Below are 20,810 nucleotides of genomic sequence, written 5' to 3'. Positions count from 1 at the left end.
ACTCCTCTTCTCACTCGCTGTGTCTCTTTACTGGCTGCTTCCCTCGAGGAAAGTTGGAAACGCAGCGTGGGAGGTTCCAGCACTCACTTGGCAGGTCTGAGAGAACCAGCGCTCGACTCATTCACAGCCCAAAGCAGAGAATGAGGGGAGAAGGGACCCCGGGAGCCCAAAAAGTCTCAGCATCCCGAAATGGGGAGAGCGAAGTGTGGGAAGATTTTGGCATTGGTGGGACTGCCAGCAGCCTGAGCAGGGCGGGCACCGAGGAGAAGGGGGACCCCCAATCCAAGCGTGACCCCCAACAGCTGGGACAGGGAGGAACCCCCTCAACGCCAGAGGGGAGGGACCAGGGATGGGGAACTCCTGGGAGGCTTTTTCAGGCCTGAATCTTGGGTATTTGGGAGGTTTTTCTGGAGCCCTGATGGCCAGTGACTTTTAGAGATGCACTTGGGCAGAGCGACCTTCAAACTCAATGTGTGTTGGGGAAGATGAAACAGGAAAGCCTTATAAATACAATTGTCTGGCAAAAGATTTTGTGAACGTAAAAAGTATAAGGAAGATTAAAATGAAAGCAAGCTCTGAGATACCTCAGTTAGTGAACAATTGGAAAACAATGGTGTGGCCCAACTGAAGGTAATCCTATTTTGATGAAACAATTCCCTCTGCTTGCAGACAGATCCAAGGGTCAGAGCAGACCCCACTAGCTCAATAGAAGGGGTCCAAAGAGGAGTTTTTAGGGTTTAAAATGTAACACAGTATGGTGATGTAATGATTTTTACAGGCTGTATGTAAATGCTATAGGATTTGTATCTTGTACTATATTGGTTAGTGAGAAATAGAATATTCAACACAGAAGAAGATTGATTGTATTGTAACGGGAACCTTACTCTCTTATGCTCTTCCCCTCTTACTTTCTTACCCTCTCACCCTCTCTACCCCTCTCTTCTCTCAGCCCTGCTCCGAGCTGTGCCTGGCAGCTCCAAGCAGGGCCCTGCACCCAGGCCCTTTGCAATAAACCCCAAGTTCCATGACCTGGCTGCAGAGATCTCTCATCTCCGTCTGTCCCGACCGTCCTACCCCCTGATGCTCCTACAAACGCACTCATCCCTTGTTTTCCCCAAACCAGGATTTCCCATTGCCAACCCCATGGAGGCTGCAAGGAAGAGGAAGATGCCCCGGGACACTGAGGCAGGTGAGGAGGAAGTCAGTGCCCCTTTCCCCTCTGTGCTGCTCCATCTCCCAGCCCAGCACGGCCCCGGCTGCAGCTCAGCCCTGGGAGGATCTCCTTGCCCTTGCCTGTGGCACGGAGGCAAATCCCATCCTGTCCTTGTCCTTCCTCCCCCAGAGCAGGAGCTGAGCATGGAGAGCAGGGAGGACAAATGCCTGCGGCAGAACCTGGTGGAAGAGGCCGTTTTGAGCGGCTCCACGGTGCAGGAAGCCAACGGGGAGGAAAAGCCCCGGAGATGCCACACGAGGAAGGGCTGCAAACGCAGCCGGCGGGGATCTGAGGGGGAAAGAGCCAGCCTGGGCCGGGAAGGCGGCCGGAGACAGAGCCAGAGCTCGGAGCTGGAGCTCCATGAGCAGCTCCATGATGGGGAGAAGCCCCACATGTGCGTGGAGTGTGGGAAGAGCTTCAGGTGGAACTCCAGCCTGATTGTGCACCAGAGGATCCACACTGGGGAGAAGCCCTACGAGTGTGGGGAGTGTGGGAAGAGCTTCAGCGTGAGCTCCAGCCTGATCAGCCACCAGATGATCCACACTGGGGAACGGCCCTACGAGTGTGAGGAGTGTGGGAAGAGCTTCAGCGTGAGCTCCAGGCTGATCAGGCACCAGCGGATCCACACTGGAGAGAAGTCCTATGAGTGTTCCAAGTGTGGGAAGAGCTTCAGCTGGAGCTCCAGCCTGAACCAGCACCAGAGGATCCACACTGGGGAGAGGCCCTACGAGTGTGGGGAGTGTGGGAAGAGCTTCAGCCAGAGTTCCCACCTGATCAACCACCAGAGGACCCACACTGGATAAAGGCCGTACAAGTGCCCCGAGTGTGGGATGTGCTTCAGCCAGAGCTCTGGCCTGATCACGCACCAGAGAACCCACACTGGGGAGAGGCCCCATGAGTGTTCCAAGTGTGGGAAGAGGTTTAAGACCATCTCCATTCTCCTCTGGCACTATCGGATTCACAGGGAGGAGAGGCCCTTCCAATGCCCCGAATGTGGGAAGGGATTCAAGGACAACTCCGCCCTTGTCAAGCACCGGCGCATCCACACAGGGGAGAGGCCCTACGAGTGTGATAAATGCAGGAAGAGGTTTCAGACCAGCTCCAGCGTCCTCCTGCACTATCGGATTCACACAGAGGAGAGGCCCTTCCGCTGTTCCGACTGTGGGAAGGGATTCAAGTACAACTGCAACCTCGTCACTCACCGGCGCATCCACACTGGGGAGAGGCCCTACGAGTGTCCCCAGTGTGGGAAGAGCTTCTCCAGCAGCTCTAACTTGACCCAACACCAACGGAGGCACCGGTAAGGGAAGCCCTGCGAGTGCCCCGAGTGTGGGCAGAGCTTCGTGCACTGCTCCAGCTCCATCCCCCACTGGAGGAGGCACTTTGGGCACAGCCCAGGTGAGCCACATTCCCTGTGATCCATGTTGAGAACACACCTGGCTGCTTCGCCTTTTAATTTCACCTTAATTTTTCTCTATTCTCCATCTCTTTGCACTCCAAACCACTCAAATCCCAGTGAAAACAGCTCAATCTTACCCCAAAAAGAGCTCAAACCCACCTCAAAAAACTCAATCCCATGCCAAACTCACTCAATTCCGCAACCATCAGGCTGAGATGAGGTTGGGAAATGATTTAGAGTCGTGGGATCTCAATTAGAGTGGTGGGATGGAGATTGTGTGGGGCTGGGTGTGTGGGATGTATTTGACAGCAAATAAAACTCTGAGACTTACTGATTTCTCTCCCGTTCATGTTCAGTCTGTTGCAGTTCTGTTTGCAGAGTGCCGCCTTCTCAGCTCATTGTCTTTGTGTCCCTTTTCTCTCCTACCTCTCTTCGCCTGCTCCGTTTCTCTCTCAGTGTCTCCCTGGATCCATGGACCACCAGAGACCCTGCCCTGATTTAAATGACCCAGGCATCACCAGAGACCCTCCCTATATTTAATTGCCTCAGGGACCACCCAATACCCTCCCTTGATTTATTGCCCCAGTGACCACCAAAGACCCTCCCCTGATTGAATTGACCCCTCCCCTGATTTAATTGACCCCTGCCACCAAAGACCCTCCCCTGATTTAACTGACCTTTCCCTGTTTTAATTCCCCTTCCCCTGATTTTATTGACCCCTGACCTGATTTAGCTGTCTCCTTCCCTGATTTAATTGACGCCTGCCCTGATTTAATTGACCCCTGCCCTGATTTAATTGACCCCTCCTTCCCCACAGACCCTCCCCTGATTATTTATTATTTCATTTCCCAATCCCAGGAGATGAAGTTCTGAAGGCTGGCAGGGAAATGTCTCTGTAGGATTTTGCTCCATTTCCCTTCAAGGGCAGGAACATCTTTTCCTGGCTGGAAGCTGGAATTGCAGACTTTTGGAATGTGTGCAGGGCAATATGGACTGGCATCAAACATGGACTGGGATCAAATAGGGGTTGGGATCAAATATGGACTAGGATCAAACAGGGACTTGGATCAAATAGGGACTGGGATCAAATAGGGACTTGGATCAAATACGGACTGAGATCAAATAGGGACTGGGATCAAATACAGACTGGGATCTATTATTGATTGGAATCCTACAGTGTGAGATAAACTGGACTGAGCTTATATAGACTGAGATCAAATACGGGCTGGTATCAAATATGAATTGGAATCAAATATAGACTAAAGTCAACTATGGACTGGGATAAACTGGACTGGGATTAAATCAGGACTGGGATCAACTTTGGACTGGGATCAAATATGGCCTGGATCAAATATGGATTGGGATCAAATGGACTGGGTTCCTACAGACTGGGATCAACTGGACTGAGATTATATAGATGTCGTGGTTTGAGAGGAAGTTAGTTTTCTGGGATATGGTCAGGCCAGTAGGTGCTCACATTTGAATACTGGCACCTGGTTTGGCCACTGGGGACATTGGATACGCCTCTGAGAACTCAGGGGTTAAAAAGCAGAGCACTCCCGGGGGAAGCTCTCTTGGGTTCCAGCGAGGGAAGCAGGTCAGGCCTCCCCTGCCCAGCTCCTGGCTGGTTTGGGGCTGGGTGAGGTAGGCCTGGCCCGAGGATGGAAGGGTGGAAGAGCCCCGATAGGCATCAGGCAGCCACACCTCCCCCCCAGGAGACAGAGAGACAGACGGAGCACCTGTGCCACCGTGAAATTTGATATCATGTGCTGGCAGCACAGCCCGGCTGGCGGAGAAGGGTCCGGCAGCTGTGGGAGCTTTGGGCGGATAGAGCCCGAGCTTTTAACCGTTTTTCGGACAAGGAAAACCTTGCAGAACATTAACCTTTCCTAGAAGAGAGATAAGAGATGAAATGGAGGAAGGAAATGTGCAAGTGTGAAGGTCTGGGCACGTGAAAGATGTCAGGAGAGTAGAGAAGAATCTTAGGTGGGAAGAGATGATGGAGTGGCCTTAGCTGGACTTTTCCTGTATGGCCATGGACAGAACCATGTTTCCTGTGACACAGAGACTGCATCCAGGGGGAGGCAATGGCTCAGAGCCAAGAGGGTTCAGTGTTGGTACCCCTCAGCCCCAGGGGGTGAAATTTGGGGGGGATAGGTGTCCCAAAGGTGAGACTGTGCCCTTTTTGGAACGGGACAAAGCATCCTTAAAAGGACAACCCTAGAAGCAGCTCTGGTCCATGTGCAGTGGTGAGAGCACTGGGCATGGAAGGAAGATGTCACAATGTTCTCCGGGCGGTGCCACGAGTGACATGGAAACACACGAGGTTTCAGCGGTGTTTCCTGGGGAAGCCTATGGCACAAGAAGGATTCCTCTCCCCTTGATGAACTGAGAATTGATTACCTAAAGGGTGGTGATGGACCGAGAGTTGGTGATTTGGGGAATAGATGTATTGGAAATTTGGTGGGAGGGGGAGGAAATGTTTTTGGAAAGTTTTCATTTTCCCTGTGTGTTTCTTGTTACTTAGAGTTGTAGTTTAGTTAATAAAGGTTTCTTTTCTTTATTTCTAAGTGGGGGCCTGCTTTGCTCATTCCTGGTCACATCTCACAGCGGACACCAGGGAGCATATATTTTCATGGGGACACTGGCATTGTGCCAGCATCAAACCATGACACCTACGCTGCCAGTTGGCCTTTTTCCACCTCTCCAGCCATCCCCACAGAGCATTGGCTACCATCCATGAATCAGTATAGAGGTAGAGCTTTGGCCATTTCTCTCCCTTAGCATTGTCCAGGGCCAGCTGAATGGCTTTGAGTTCTGTAAGTGGACTTGATCCACCTTCTCCTTCAGCAGCCTCTGCCACCTGTTGTGTGGGGCTCCATACGGCTGCTTTCCACTTCTGGTTCATCCCTGCAATGTGACAAGAACCGTCAGTGGAAAGAGCGTAGCGCGTTTCCTCTGGGGGCAGTTGGTTATAGAGAGGAGCCTCTTCAGCCCATGTCACTGCTTCTTGTTGCTCTTCATCAGTAAGACCAAAGTTCTCACCCTCTGTCCAGTTTGTAATTATCTCCAAAATCCCAGAGCGATTCAGGTTTCCAATACAGGCACACTGTGTGATAAGAGCAATCCGTTTACTCCATGTAGCGTCAGTGGTGTGGTGGGGGGTGGGAACCTTTCCTTTGAACATCCACCCCAGCACTGGTAGTCGGGGTGCCCGGAGGAGTTGTGCTTCCGTGCCAATCACCTCTGAGGCAGCCTGGACTCCTTCATAGGCAGCCAAGATTTCCTTCTCTGTGGGAGTGTAGTTGGCTTCTCACCCTTTGTAGCTTCGACTCCAAAATCCCAGTGGTCGGCCTTGAAGTCTCCCCAGGCACCTTCTGCCAAAGGCTCCAGGACAAGCCATGGTTCCTGGCTGCAGAGTAGAGTACATTCTTCACCTCTGGTCCTGTCCTGACTGGCCAAGGGCAACTGCATGAGCAATCTCCTGCTTGATCTGTGCAAAGGCTTGTTGCTGCTCAGGGCCCCAGTGGAACTCGTTCTTCTTGCAGGTGACCAGGTAAAGAGGGCTCACGATCTGACTGTACTCAGGAATGTGCATCCTCCAAAAGCCTATGGCACCTAGGAAAGCTTGTGTTTCTTTCTTATTGGTGGGTGGAGACATCGCTGTGATCTTGTTGATTACGTCTGTAGGAATCTGATGCCATCCATTAATAAGGCCTCCGATCAGCCTTATCATGAAGCAGAGCCTTGGTGCTCAGGATCTCAGTCCCTGAGGAGGGACCGGGTGCCCGAAGCCAGCTCAGGCCAATGCCGCGGGGCTGCCTTTCTAGCAAGCCTGGTGATATTCAGCTCTATAGTGATTAGCAGCTCTTAGGACCTCAGCTCTTTGCTTGCTAGGTAATGGAGCCCCGGGCTTGAGGCAGCGGCAGATGGAAAGAGGAGAAGGAGAAGGCAGAAGCTGTTCCACAGAGAAGGCTTTATTTGGGGGTCCATGAATGGTCTCAGCTCGTCTTCTTCTGAGCTAGTAGGTAGAGTATGCTACTTTTGTAAGCTTGGCAAGTATCCAAACTTGACCAACGGCAAGGGATTAGGGGGACCATAAAATGACCGACAGGTAAAGTCTACCATGGCATTGCCTCACATGGTTATAGAGACAGTTTATAGGGCAGATGTCCATGGAGTCAGGAAGCTTCCTTGCTGCTGTGTCAGCATTCCTTTTGTTAGATTCTCCATGGTGCTTTTGCTAAATGTATGGGGTTTACTACAGTCCATCTTGCCACTTCCCTCCAAGGAACTGAATCTCACAAGCTGGTCCCTTTACCTTGACTTTTTAATGGCAAAACCAGCTCCCAGGAGGATTTGGATGATTTCCTTCCCTTTCTCAAACACTTCCGCAGCTGTGTTCCCCCACACAATGATGTCATCAATATACTGCAGATATTCGGGAGCCTCACCCCTTTCCAGTGCAGCCTGGATCAGTCCATGGCAGATGGTGGGACTGTGCTTCCACCCCTGGGGCAGTCGGTTTCAGGTGTACTGCACTCCCCTCCATGTGAAAGCAAACTGAGGCCGGCATTCTGCTGCCAGAGGAATGGAGAAAAATGCATTGGCAATGTCTATAGTGGCAAAGCACTTTGCTACCTTGGACTCAAGCTCGTACTGGAGCTCGAATTTGTCTGGCACGGCAGCGCTCAGTGGTGGAGTCACTTCATTCAATGCACGGTAGTCCACCGTCAATCTCCATTCTCCTTCAGATTTTCGCACAGGCCAAATGGGGCTGTTGAAGGGTGAGTGGGTCTTGCTGACCACCCCTTGGCTCTCCAGCTCTTGGATCATCTTATGGATGGGGATCACAGCGTCTCGAGTGGTTCTATACTGTCGTCGATGCACTATGGAAGTGGCAATTGGCACCTGTTTCTCTTCTCCCTTCGGAAGTCCTACTGCAGATGGGTTTTCTGACAGTCCAGGCAAGTTGTTCAACTGCTTGACACCCTCTGTCTCTACAGCAGCTATTCCAAATGCCCATCTGAGTCCCTTTGGGTCTTTGAAATACCCACTTTGGAGGAAGCCTATACCGAAAATGCATGGGGCTTCTAGGCCTGTCACAATAGGGTGTTTCTTCCATTCATTTCCACTCAGGCTCACCTCAGCTTCCACCAAAGTAAAATCCTGTGATGCCCCTGTCACACCAGCAATAGAAACAGACTCTGTCCCCACATGTAATCCTTCCGTAAGCCACGAAGGTCCTTCAGGGTAAAGGACTCAATATTTGCATCTGATCTTGCACCTGCTGCTTTGACTCCTGATTTTATGTCAGGAGGCATTGAGGTTCCTTCTCCTTCATCATCATCATCCACATCATCCACTGTTCGATTGGTCTTGTCCGTGCATTTCTCACTTCTAGTACTGGCAGCAACAGCCATTGGTTGAGGCTTATTTTCTGGTTTAGCTGCTGGCTTAGGCTCACTATCTGGTTTAGCTGCTGGCTTCGAGCCTGGGCTGTTGTCTGCAGTCTGAGTCACTGGGATAGCTGCTGATTTATCTCCCTGCCCCCCTGCCTCTGTCTGCTGCCCGACAGGATCTAGCAGTGAGCGATGAGCACAAGCCAGGGCCCAGCTGACTGCAATGACCTTCCTCTCCTTAGGCTCATCCTGGTGCTTCTCTTTCAGATATTTCCCCACCTCAGCTGGGTTGTGAATTTTTTCATGGGGAAAATCCCAGACTATAGGGTCAGAGAATTCCTTCAGGATTTGGCCCATATCTTCCCATTTCCCACACCACTTAGGATTTTCCACACCGGGGTCTACTCCTGAGTCAGGGGTCTCATCAGCCCGTCTAGAAATCTCAGCCCTCATCCTAGAGAAGCAGCAGGCTGTGTAGAGGAAGGTTACCAGATTGAATACCAGAAAGATGGTTTCTTTAACGTTCAGGGGAAACTGAACATCCTTCAATAGTGATGCAACAGATTCATAGAAGAAGGAAAGCAAAGGCTGAAATGCCTAATCCCCTGCTGCTCCTCCTCTAACAAACTGGATGCATAACCATAGCCACGAACCATTCATACCTGGAGCAGACCCTAGCATGTTTATAAACTTTTTACACATCATTACCACCAAGCCCAGCAGGATAGCGATTCTGGTCACTGCCCCTCTGCTATAAAAACTACATATTAGGGACAATACTAAAGCTATTTCTGGGTAAGAAAATAAACCTAGGGTCCACAGAGGTGTTAAAATCTCAAAAAACCCTAGGGACCAGAAATGCATGCAAGCCTTCAGCCCAACAGACATTATGAATTCAAAAAGCATGGCTATTAACTGCTTTATACAAACACAGAGTAATAGCAACCAAAATGCACTCAAAAAAGGGTTTTTCCACTCTCTCTCGAGCCCCACGTGTTGGGCGCCAAGTTTTGTCCTGGTTTAGCGTAAATTTGGTAGAGAATCTCCAAAGGGGGCCCCTCCAGAAAGCAAACTCACACGGCCCCTCCCCCCAACTGGTTTGGGAAGGATTCCTCAGAGAGAAGTGGGAAGAACCTGTTTATTTAACAGGCACAGCACCCCCAGCACACAGAATGAACAATACCAGATGACACCGCTCTGAAAAAGGTGACAAATTCAGAAAGTCTCTCTCCGGGGTGGTCGCTCTGTTGTCAGTCCCTCCGGCGCTGGGGCAGCTGCTGCAGCCACAAGGTGCAAACTCTCGGTGTTCCCAGGTCCCAGTCTGGAGCAGGTTCGAGAAGGTTGAAAAACGGAAAGGAGAAACAGTCCAGGAAGGAATTTGGACTGTTTAGCTAAACTAGCTAATGAGCAGGAGCAAAAGCAAGCAGAAGTGAAGCAGAAGTAAGAGCCAGAGAGAGAGAGAGAGCAAAGCAAAAAGGCGAAAGCAGAACTGTGCACTGCCCCGTCTCCATGTCCTTGATAAGAAAAACCCAAACAAAACTTTCACACTACAGAGACAGTCTTAAAGGCACAGAACACATGAATGGGGATACAAGCATCATAACGTCACCCTAGGACACATGGGTGTCCTGAACAGTGTCATCCCATTGTTATCCTTTTGATACTAATTCTGTTTGGTTTTATATTATCAGTAGTCCTATTCATTATTAGGTGGAGCATGAAACAGCTAACAAGATTGACGTCTATATTCATGCACACAACTTGACTGATGTCCTCTACAATGTGGACATCCCCATGACATTTGACACAAGGCAATTATGAATGAAGCCTATGTGTTTTGGAATAATCCTTGATTTCCATTTATGATTTTGTGGAAATTACGTTCGATTTTTAGTGAATTGTTTTAGAAAATAATTTTTTTAAGTTAATGCTTGTATTAATATGTTTTGATTGCTTTTGCTTTTGATTATTTGTGACTGGTTTTAACCATTTAAATATTGTTTTAAAAGTAATATTGTTTTAATTAATCAACCATTTGTGAAAATTGTTATGATAGTCAATATTATGTTTGTTTATTGTTTCCCTTTCCCCCTCCTACTCCTATCCTTTTTTTTCCCTCTCTCACTCTTTCTCCTCTCTTTCTATCGTCCCTATTTTTCCGGGTTATACTACCAATGTACGGCGAGTTCTGCAGACTCATCAGTGATGCTCCAGAGTTCTGCTGATGAAGATCCCTCAAGACAATTGTGAGTCATGGGGTCGTGTGAGAGTCTGTCCGAATTTTCCCTCATCTGCCTCATGATCGTCACTGGGGGACCACTGAAGAGAAGAACTCCCTGTCTTAAATCTGTCTCCAAGGGAGAAAGTCATGTGCCTGAGACTGAGAGCACAGCGCTAAGCCATTGTTCTCACAGGTGGTGTTTGCTGTGTGCTACACTGAGCCCAAGGAGAAGGGGGCACCGTGCCCTTTGTGCAACAACAGCCTTGGAAGCTGTCCCACCTCTTGGCCTGGCTGGACTTCTCCTGAGTTTCAGGTGGTCCCCCCACAGAAGACCCTCACCTGTTTCACAACCACCGTGACAGACAGACTGAGATGGAAGGAGCCTCTCCATCAAGGACTGAGACATGGAACCTCCATGTGAAAAGGCCCCTCTGCTCCTTCCAAGGACTGGGACTGAAACCCCCAGCCCGGGGCAGGTGTGTGGGGGAGGCAAGCTGACCAAAGCGAGATGTTTGCCTGCAGGTTGTGACCGCTGGACCAAGAAGACAATGGCTCTCGGTTACTGCTGAAAGCATGGACTACCTGTTACATCTATTCTTTATTGCATCTGTTTCCCCACCCTCGCAATTTCCAATAGAGTTATAATAAAAACCTCTGAGTTAGCGAGAGACTTTGAGATCTCCCCGACATAACAGTGGATCCTCGACTGGACTGGACCAAAGGACTTCGTCTCTATGTTTGGTAGCTCTATCCCCTCTCTCCTTCTCTCTCTCTCTCTTTTGTCTCTCTCTTCCTCTCTCTTTTTCTCTCCCTTAATCCCTCTATCGTGTTTTGCTGTGGTCATTCAATAAAGGTGCATTTTTTTCGATTATCATTGCAAACACCCTTGTACTGTGTCGGTTCTTTTTGCACCCTGAGATCAAATCCATGAACCATCACGAAATGCGTCCGTGAGGACGGATTGTGACACCCCCCGAGGACCCCTCCCCAAATTCCCCCCAAATTGCCCCCCAGCACCCCCAGACCCTGCTAAAACCCCCTCAAGTTCCCCCCAGACCCTCCCTAAATCCCCCCCAAACCTCCTCAAGACCCCTCCCCATATTCCCCTCACGACCCCTCCAGGACCCCTCACCTGTCCCTGTGCCTCCTCAGCAGCTCCCAGAGCCCTCCGTCCTCTCCCAGCGCCTGCCCCGCTCTCTCCAGCGCCTCCCGCAGGACCCGCCCGAGCGCGGGGCACCTCCCGGGGGTCCCTGAGGGGGTCCCGGGGGGGGGGAGGGAGCACCCGCTCCATGCCTGGCCCCGGGGTCAGGGAGCACTGCTTCGTGCTTGCCTCTCATTGGCTGGAGCGGCGCGGGGAGGGCAGGAGTTGCGGAGGGGAGATGCCCAGTGATTGGTTGGTTTCGTAGAGGGCGTGGTGATTTACAGGAGATGGGCGGGGAGGCGCGCGGTGATTGGTTGGATAGAGGCAAAGAAGGCGGGAGTTGGTGAGGGGAGATGTGTGGTGATTGATTGGATTGGGGCACAGTGAGGCCGGTGTTCCTGAGGGAAGACACGCAGTGATTGGATGGTTTGGGGCAGGGCACGCTGCTATTGGCTGGGAAAAGTCCAGGATTTTTAAGGGACATTCCAGTTTTTTGGGGGAAAAACTCTCAGATTTTTAAGGAAAAGTTCCCGTTTTTTGCAGGAGAAACATTGCCGGATTTATTGACCCCACATGACCACAAATAACCCAAATAACCCCAAAACACTCAAAATAAACCCTAAATACCTGGAAAAAACCCAAACAATACCTAAAAGTCCCCCAAATAACCCTGAACAAATCCAAACAACCCCAAAATAAAAAATAAACCCCCAAATTAAACTCAAAAAACACCAATTGATTTCAACTACACCTAAAAAACCCCATATACACCAACATTAACCCCCAGAACCCCAAATAATACCAAATAAGCCCAAATAAACCCAAATAAGCCCAAAGAAACCCAAATACTTCCAAATAAACCCAAATAATTCCAAATAACCCCAAAAAACCAGAAATAAACCAAGTAAAACCCAAGATAAACCCCAAATAGTCCATAAATAACCCCAAATAAACCCCAAACAAACCCTAAATAAACCCAAGTAAACCCCAAGTAAACCCCAGTTCCTCCCGTCCCCACCTCAAAACAGATCCCGACCAATCAGAACGCGCAGCGCTGATGACATTCCACTTGCTGGGCACAAACTCAGAGCACTGGTGTTGCCTTCTGATGCAAGGCAAGGTGACCTGGCTCTGAGGAAACGGCACGGCGACCCAAACTCTGCAGGGTCACTCGGGCCAAGAACACACGCAGACACCAGTATGGTGGACGGTTCAAGACCTTTATTGTCCCGTCTCGTCGGGTTTTATACTGGGAAAGTTTTTTCTCTACGTCAGGGGGTCTTGCCTTACTGTAATTGGTTAGTAAGGAGTCGAAAGTTATTAGTGTTAGGGGGGACTACATTCTTGGGTGATCCCTTATCACTAGGCGTTAGGGGGAGAGGAACCCTGCTGCTTTCTGTGACATCGCGAGATTTTCCGAGCGCCTGACCCTATCTACTACACACTGGCCCCGCCCAGCGATTTTCAGCCAATCAGCGCACTTGCCAGCCACAGACCAAGGCCTCTCACTGCGGTAAATACTCAGAGATCACGCGGGGTAATTTCCAGCCAATCAGAGTGTGTCTCGCTGATGACTCATCAGTTGCCAGGAGCGGAATTTGGGGGTGGGGGGGGAAGGTGACCCTGGGGATGGATTGGAGAACCCAAATTAATCCAAAACGGGGTCGGGACCCCAAAACAGAGCAGGACGGGCCTGGAGCCCCCAGGAGGACCCTGAAGCCCCTAAAAATAAACACGGGCGAGGGGTTTGGGGGAATGATTGAAAAGGGGAGGGAGAGTGGGAAAAAGAGGGGTGTGGGACCCCAAAGTTGAGGTGGGAGACGGATGGGATCCCCAAATTGAGGTGGAAGGGGAATGGGACCCCCAAATGAGGCTGGGATGGGTATGGGATCCAAAAACTGAGCTGGGAGGAGGATGGGACCCCCCAAATTGAGCTGGGAGGGGGCTGGACCCCCAACCAGGATGAATCCTCTTTTGATGCCAGAATATGTAAAGTAGTTTATGGATATACAACAAGGCCATGAATATGCAACAGACTGATGTAATGGGAGACAAGGACCTTCGAGCAAAGGTTGTTATGGCCACCAAGACCCCCCAAGTTATTTTTGGGGACACCTCTTAATTAATCTGGTTTTAATTACATCAGCCTGTTGCATATTCATAGACCCTCATGCATATCCATAAACTAATTTACATCTTTCAGGAACTATTTTACATGGCCCAACCTTGGGGGTGTCTCCCTATTTCAGGAGTCTCAACTGAAATAGAAATGTAAACCCCCTCCCTTTGATTACTATTATTACTATTATTATTATTATTATTATTATTATTATTATTATTATATAAAAATATTAAATACTTTTGAAATTAAGGAGCTGTCAGGCAAAGATATGGGAGTAGAAATAACAGTTCTTTATTAGGAAGAATTAAAAATACAAATGCAGTAGTACAAACCAAAAAAAAAAGTGATAGAGTCAGTATCCTCTGGGAATCCAGTGAAACGGGTTCATCCTCTTGGAATACAGAGGGAATAGGGCTGATCCTTTGGGAATCCATTTCTTAATCCCGAAAGGCAGGTGAAAGGCAGGGCCGTGGAATATTTACAGGGTATCCCAAGGGTGGAATTGGGGTTGGGGTCAGGGGAGGAGTTCTTAGCAACACAAAAAGGGTGAGATCAAATTCCTGCCTCTTAGCAACAGCAGCACTCCACACAGAACGCATCCCCAAATCCTAAATTCCGTCTAAAACAACTGACAAATTATGGAACTTCAGATATATTCGATCAATTTCCTTCATTTAACCCAGTTTTGGGTGTTTTTAAAGGATGAAGGTGAAGCAGAGGAAAATTAAGGCCAAACCAAAAGGAGAAGCAGCCAGGTGTGTTCCCAACATGGATCACAGGGAATGGGAGTGACCAGAGCTGTGCCCAAAGTGCCTCCTCCAGTGGGGGATGGAGGTGGAGCAGCGCACGAAGCTCTGCCCACACTCGGGGCACCCACAGGGCTTCCCTTACCGGTGCCTCCGTTGGTGTTTGGTCAAGTCAGAGCTCCTAGAGAAGCTCTTCCCACACTGGGGACACTCGCTGGGCCTCTCCCCAGTGTGGACGCGCCGGTGGTTGATGAGGGTGGAGTTGCACTTGAATCCCTTCCCGCAGTTGGGACAGCGGAAAGGCCTCTCCTCTGTGTGAATTCGATAGTGCTGGAGGAGAATGGAGCTGGTCTGAAACCCCTTCCTGCATTTATCACACTCATAGAGCCCCTCTCCCGTGTGGATACGCCGGTGCGTGACGAGGGTGGAGTTGTACTTGAATCTCTTCCCACAGTCGGGGCATTGAAAGGGCCTCTCCTCTGTGTGAGTCTGATAGTGCTGGAGGAGATCGGAGCTACTCGTAAACCTCTTCCCACACTTGGAACACTCGTAGGGCCTCTCCCCAGTGTGGGTCCTCTGGTGCCTGATCAGGTTGGAGCTCTGGCTGAAGCTCTTCCCACACTCCCCACACTCGTAGGGCCGTTCCCCAGTGTGGATCCTCTGGTGCACAACCAGGACGCAGTTCCACCTGAAGCTCTTCCCACACTCCACGCACGTGTGTGGCTTCTCCCCATCATGGAGCTGCTCATGGAGCACCAGCTCCGAGGTCTGGCTCCATCTCTGGCCGCCTTTCCGGCCCAGGCTGGCTCTTTCCCCCTCAGATCCCTGCCAGCTGCGTTTGCAGCCCCTCCTCTGTGGCATCTCCGGGGCTTTTCCTCCCCGTTGGCTTCCTGCACCGTGGAGCCGCTTAAAACGGCCTCTTCCACCAGGTTCTGCCGCGGGCATTTGTCCTCCCTGCTCTCCATGCTCAGCTCCTGCTCTGGGGGAGGAAGGACAAGGACAGGATGGGATTTGCCTCCGTGCCACAGGCAAGGGCAAGGAGATCCTCCCAGGGCTGAGCTGCAGCCGGGGCCGTGCTGGGCTGGGAGATGGAGCAGCACAGAGGGGAAAGGGGCACTGACTTCCTCCTCACCTGCCTCAGTGTCCCGGGGCATCTTCCTCTTCCTTGCAGCCTCCATGGGGTTGGCAATGGGAAATCCTGGTTTGGGGAAAACAAGGGATGAGCGCCTTTGTAGGAGAGTCAGGGGGTAGGATGGTCAGGACAGACAGAGACAAGAGATCCCTGCAGCCAGGACGTGGAACTTGCAGTTTATTGCAAAGGGCCTGGGTGCAGGGCCCTGCTTGGAGCTGCCAGGCACAGCTTGGAGCAGGCCCGAGAGAAGAGAGGGGTAGAGAAGGTGAGAGGGCAAGAGAGTAAGAGGAGAAGAGCGTATGAGAGTAATGTTCCTGTTACAATACAATCAATCTTCTTCTGTGTTGAATATTCTATTTCTCACTAACCAATCTAGTACAAGATACAAATCCTATAGCATTTACATACAGCCTGTAAAAGTCATTAAATTATCATAATGTGTTACATTTTAAACCCTAAAAACTCCTCTTTGGACTCCCTCTGCCAAGCTGTAGGGTCTGCTGTGACCCTTGGATCTGTCTGCGAGCAGAGAGAAATGTTTCACCAAAAGGGGATTACCTTGAGTCAGGCCACACCATTGTTTTCCAGTTGTTCACTAACTAAGGTATTTCAGAGCTTGCTTTCATTTCAATCTTCCTTATATTTTCTATATCCTCAAAATCTTCTGTCAGACAATCATATTTATAAGGTTTTCCTGTTTCATCTTCCCCAACACACACTGAGTTTGAAGGTCGCTCTGCCCAAGTCCATCTCTAAAAGTCACCGGCCACCTGGGCTCCACAAAAACCTCCCAAACACCCAGATTCAGCCCTGAAAAAGCCTCCCAGGAGTTCCCCGTCCCTGGTCCCTCCCCTCTGCTTTTCAGGGGTTCCCCATGTCCCAGCTGCTGGGGTTACGCTTGGATTGGGGGTTACCCTTATGCCCGGTGCCCACCCTGCCCAGGCTGTTGGCAGTCCCAGCAATGCCAAAAGCTCCCCCGGCTTCACTCTCTCTATTTCAGGATGGCGGGGCTTTTTGGGCTCCCGGGCTCCCTTCTCCCCTCGTTCTCTGCTCTGGGCTCCAGCGGCTACAAGGAGTCCCCCTGCCCCTCTCCAGGCTCTTGAGGCTCCCGCCAATGGCGGTGCTCCCCCCTCTCTGGGCTCCCCATTTGGGCTCCTGGGGGACACAGGGCTCTGCTCCTCCAGGCTGGCTCTGCCAGCAGCTGCCACCGCCACCCCTGATGTCCCCCCAAGGGGCCTTTTCCGCTCAGCCTTGGACTTCTTCATTCTCCAAACATCCCCCAAAAACCCAACTTAGGGATCCCCTGGGATATCCGGCTGAGCTCCCCCTCCCCACTCACCAGCGCGACGTGGGGGAGATGATCCCACAGGTGGGGGCTGTGAATTCAGGCAGGGATCGACGGTGTGGTTCCCTCAGCTCAGCCTCGATCTGCCTTTGTCCCTCCTCTTCCTCTTCCTCCCGCTCCTCCCCTTCCACCCCCCCTCCACCTCCTCCTCTGTCTTATCTCCACATCCTTCTCCTCTTCCATCCCTCCTCTTCCATCCCTCCCCCTGCTCCTCCCCATAACCCCACCTCTTCTTCCCCCTTCATCCCTGCCCTTCCCTGCCTCCTCCTCCTCCCCCAGCAGCAGCCACACCCTCGCTGCCCCGTTCCCATTCCCGAAGCCCTCGCAGCCCGCGGCAGGAGCGGGGATGGAGCCGGGACAGGTCGGGATGGGCAGAGCGGGGCTCTCGGCTGCTCCCAGCCGCTGCGGATGGGGGGAACCCGGCCCGGGCCAAAGGAGAGGCAAACTGGGCAAACTGGGGGCTGCACATCCAAACTGGGCTTTGCTGGGGACCCTGCCTGGGCACTGCCAGCCCCTGGGGCTCCTCTCGGCACATCCGCCAGGGGGGAACGCACACAGGGCTGGGGGATCCCAGCAGTGGCAGCACTGCCAGGGACTGGGCTGGACAGGGATCATACTGGGAGTGACTGGGAGTGCACTGGGCTTATACAGATATCATACTGGGATCATACTGGGAGCGACTGGGGCTGTACTGGGCTTGTACAGATATCATACTGGGATTGTACTGATATCATACTGGGATCGTACTGGGTTGATACTGACATCATACTGGGATTGTACTGGGATCATGATGGGACTGTACTGGGTTTGTACTGACATTATTCTGGGATCATATTGCCATGCCAGGGCAGACTGTGATCGCACTGATGGACACTGGGATCATTCTGGGATCATACTGGGAGTGACTGGGACTTTACTGGCTTTCTACTGACATCCTATTGGCATCATACTGGGATTGTACTGAGTTTGTACTGACTCCATGCTGCCATCATACTGGGATCATGCTGAGATCACACTGGGAGTGAGTAGGAGCCTGGGGGGGGGGGGCAATTGAGACCATGTTAGGGGTAAATGGGACCTAGTGGTATGAACTGGGATGGTGCGAGGATGGCTAGGATCATACTGGCAGTGAGTGCCACTACACTGAGGCTGACTGGGAGCGCTTGGGAGCAAATGGGATCATACTGGAAGGAGCTGGAAAGATGGTGGAGGGAACTGGGGTAGCCTGGGAATATACTGGGAGTGACTAGAAGGAAAATGAGGGTGAAAGAGAGCAGATGGAACCATGTGGAGCACAACTGGTACATTCTGGCAGAGACTGGGAGCACACTGGGCTCATATTTGGATCATACTGGGACTGACTGGACTAATACTGGGAGCAACTGAGTGTCACAGTGAGCACTCCCTGCACATCATCCCCCATACTGGGCCTGACTGGGAGCAACTGGGAGCAAATGGCATCATACTGGGACTCACTGAGTTGATTGAGGAAGCAACTGGAACCATGCTGGACACAGCTGGGACTAAACTGGGAGAGATTGGAAGTAAGTGGGATTATACTTGCAAAAAATGCATATTTTGTGATTGGGTTTTCCCAAATATTAAAATGAATATTATATGTCTTGTGTTAGAAAGTACTGCTGTATTAATTCTCTTAAGTAGTGGGTTAAATATAGTTTTAGGTTATTAAAAAAATGTTAAAATAGAAACTATGCTTGGTAAGAGGCTGTTTTTCAAGAAATTACTTGCAGCGAGATAGCAGCCACACGATACCTAAGTCTTTCAGAGAAAAAGAATTTATTGCTCTCTTGTCAGAAGAAATGAACTTCTTCCCGCCTCGAAGGCGCTGTTAGGATTCAGAGGAAGAAGGTGGCACTGACCAGACAGAATCCTGTGTTTGAATAGAATTTATGCATCATGTATGAAGTTTATGAATATGCAACAGGCTATTGTTTTTAATGGTTAATCCTGTGTTAACGGGTGTCCTTTTTCAGGCTCAGGTGTCCTTTTTCAGGCTCGTGCTGCCCAGAAAAAGCTACTCAGACATCCGTAACTCTTTGTATTTCTTGTCTCATATTGTCCTAATTCGATTTCTCCAAATTGTTTTTACTCTAATTGAATTACAAATTTTCATAACCATTTTATTACTATTAAACTTTTAAAATTTTAAAAGCAAGTGATTGGCATTTTTCACAATTTTGATAGCAGAGCATGGTTACTAACACCTCGCTGCCAGTGCTTTAGGAGAGTCAGAGTGGGGAAGGCGCGCCCTGCCCCGTTGGCAGCCTCGCTCTGTCTCCCCGAACCTCGCTCTCTTACTCTCTTACCCTCTCATCCTCTCTACCCCTCTCTTATCTCGGGCCTGCTCCGAGCTGTGCCTGGCAGCTCCAAGCAGGGCCCTGCACCCAGGCCCTTTGCCACAAACAGCAAGTTCCACGACCTGGCTGCAGAGACTCTCGTCTCCGTCCGTCCCGACCGTCCTACCCCCCGACACTCCGACACCCAAGAGCATCTGGGGTTGGAAAACACAGCTGGGTTGAGGGATATCCAAGAGCACCGGAACTGGCCAGAAACACCTAAAATTGTAATAGGTGATGTGAAAGTAAAAGGTACCTTATTGTTGTCTTTTTGTGTGTGAGAGTGAGTCACACACAAAATCAGCCTCAGCTTCCCGGGCGGGTGGGAAGGGGGGCTGTGGAAAGAGGAGTGTGTGACCCACAAATAAGCCATTGTTCTCCTGGGCGTGTGGGGGCTGTGGCATAAGGTACAGGTGACCTGCAAACGGGCCATTGTCCCCAGGGCGTGTGAGGGGGCCGTGGCTAAAGAGTGTGAGTGACACACAAATCAGCCTCACAGGTGAACAGCACCGGAGGCAGCAGAGTCAGGGCCCTCCCAGGAGGCCCGGAGATACTGAGACCCAGAGGCCACCCCAGGGTGAGGGGGGCCACAGGGACCCGCGATTCTCTGTCAACAGGGATCCACTCTGTGTCCTGAGGGTGGGAAAGAATGTGTGGAAGGGAATGAGAAATAAAAGTGAGTGAATGTAGATGAATGAAAGTATAGGTAATGTAGATTGTGTATTTTAAGCTTCACTCTATTTCATTCAAGGGAGATGTATAGTATTGAAAGTAGTGTGAGAAAAAGATTTTTTATTTTCATGAGTGTAGTTGAAAGAAAAGTGGTATTTAGGTTGTTAGTGAAAGGGAAAAACAGAGGCAGAAGATGAATAGATAAGATCTTGAAAAATGAGACAGAAAACCAGTAAGTTGGACACAGGGGAAAAAAAAAAAAAAAAAAATAGTCCTTTGGGAGTTATGTTAGCTAACAGAGATACACCGCTTTGCAAAAGGAGAAAATACAGGGTATGTAGTAGTTGATGGGAAAAACATGCAAACTGTGGAAAAAGGGAAATTAACCTTAAACTAGTAAGCTCAAACTTGCGAATTATATACTTTAAGAAGAGCATTAGAATATTTAACACAAAATAAAGGAACTATACATACTGATTTAAGGTATGCCTTTAGAGTAGCACATTTCTTTAAAAAATTTGGAAAAGGAAAAAGATTACTTAATTCAAGAAGAAAATGACTAGTACATGAGGAACTTATTTTAGAGGTTTTAGAGGCATTACAATCAACTAAAAGAGATAGTTATAGTACATATTAGGAAACCCCCAAAGGGAAAGACCCCAGAAATAAGAGGAAATAATTTGGTGGATCACGAAACTAAGGCTGCAGCAGAAAATGGAGCTGAAAGAGTTATGTTAATATTAACTCCAAACCAGGAAAAACTGGAAATTCCAAAGTTTAGGGAAGCCGAGAAAAAAGATTTAAACAAGATTGGAAGTGACCAAGATAAATCAGGGAAATGGAAACTTCTTGATGGAAACCAATTACTTAATAAAATGTGCTTACTAGGAAAATATTAGAAGACATGCATCAGAAAACCCACGGGGGTACTCAAGCTCTGTGTGATCATTTTTTAAGGAACTATGGGTGCACTGGGATTTTTGGAGTAGCAAAGCAAGTAACTGAAAGATGCTTAATTTGTCAAAGGATAAATAAAAAGGTGATGAGAAAAACAACATTA

At 50.0% G+C, this 20,810-nt stretch overlaps 1 pseudogene; it reads left to right on the top strand.

Moving 5' to 3' along the window:
- The window catches only part of LOC128945560 (uncharacterized), a 1,627,138-nt pseudogene that overhangs the window by 353,256 nt on the left and 1,253,072 nt on the right, over positions 1–20,810 (top strand).

This window comes from Melozone crissalis, unplaced genomic scaffold, assembly GCF_028551555.1.
Source record: "Melozone crissalis strain CALT ecotype California unplaced genomic scaffold, PUWL_Pcris_2 ptg000066l_1, whole genome shotgun sequence".
In the NCBI taxonomy this organism is placed as follows: Eukaryota; Metazoa; Chordata; class Aves; order Passeriformes; family Passerellidae; genus Melozone; species Melozone crissalis.
This window is presented reverse-complemented; position numbering and strand designations above follow the sequence as displayed.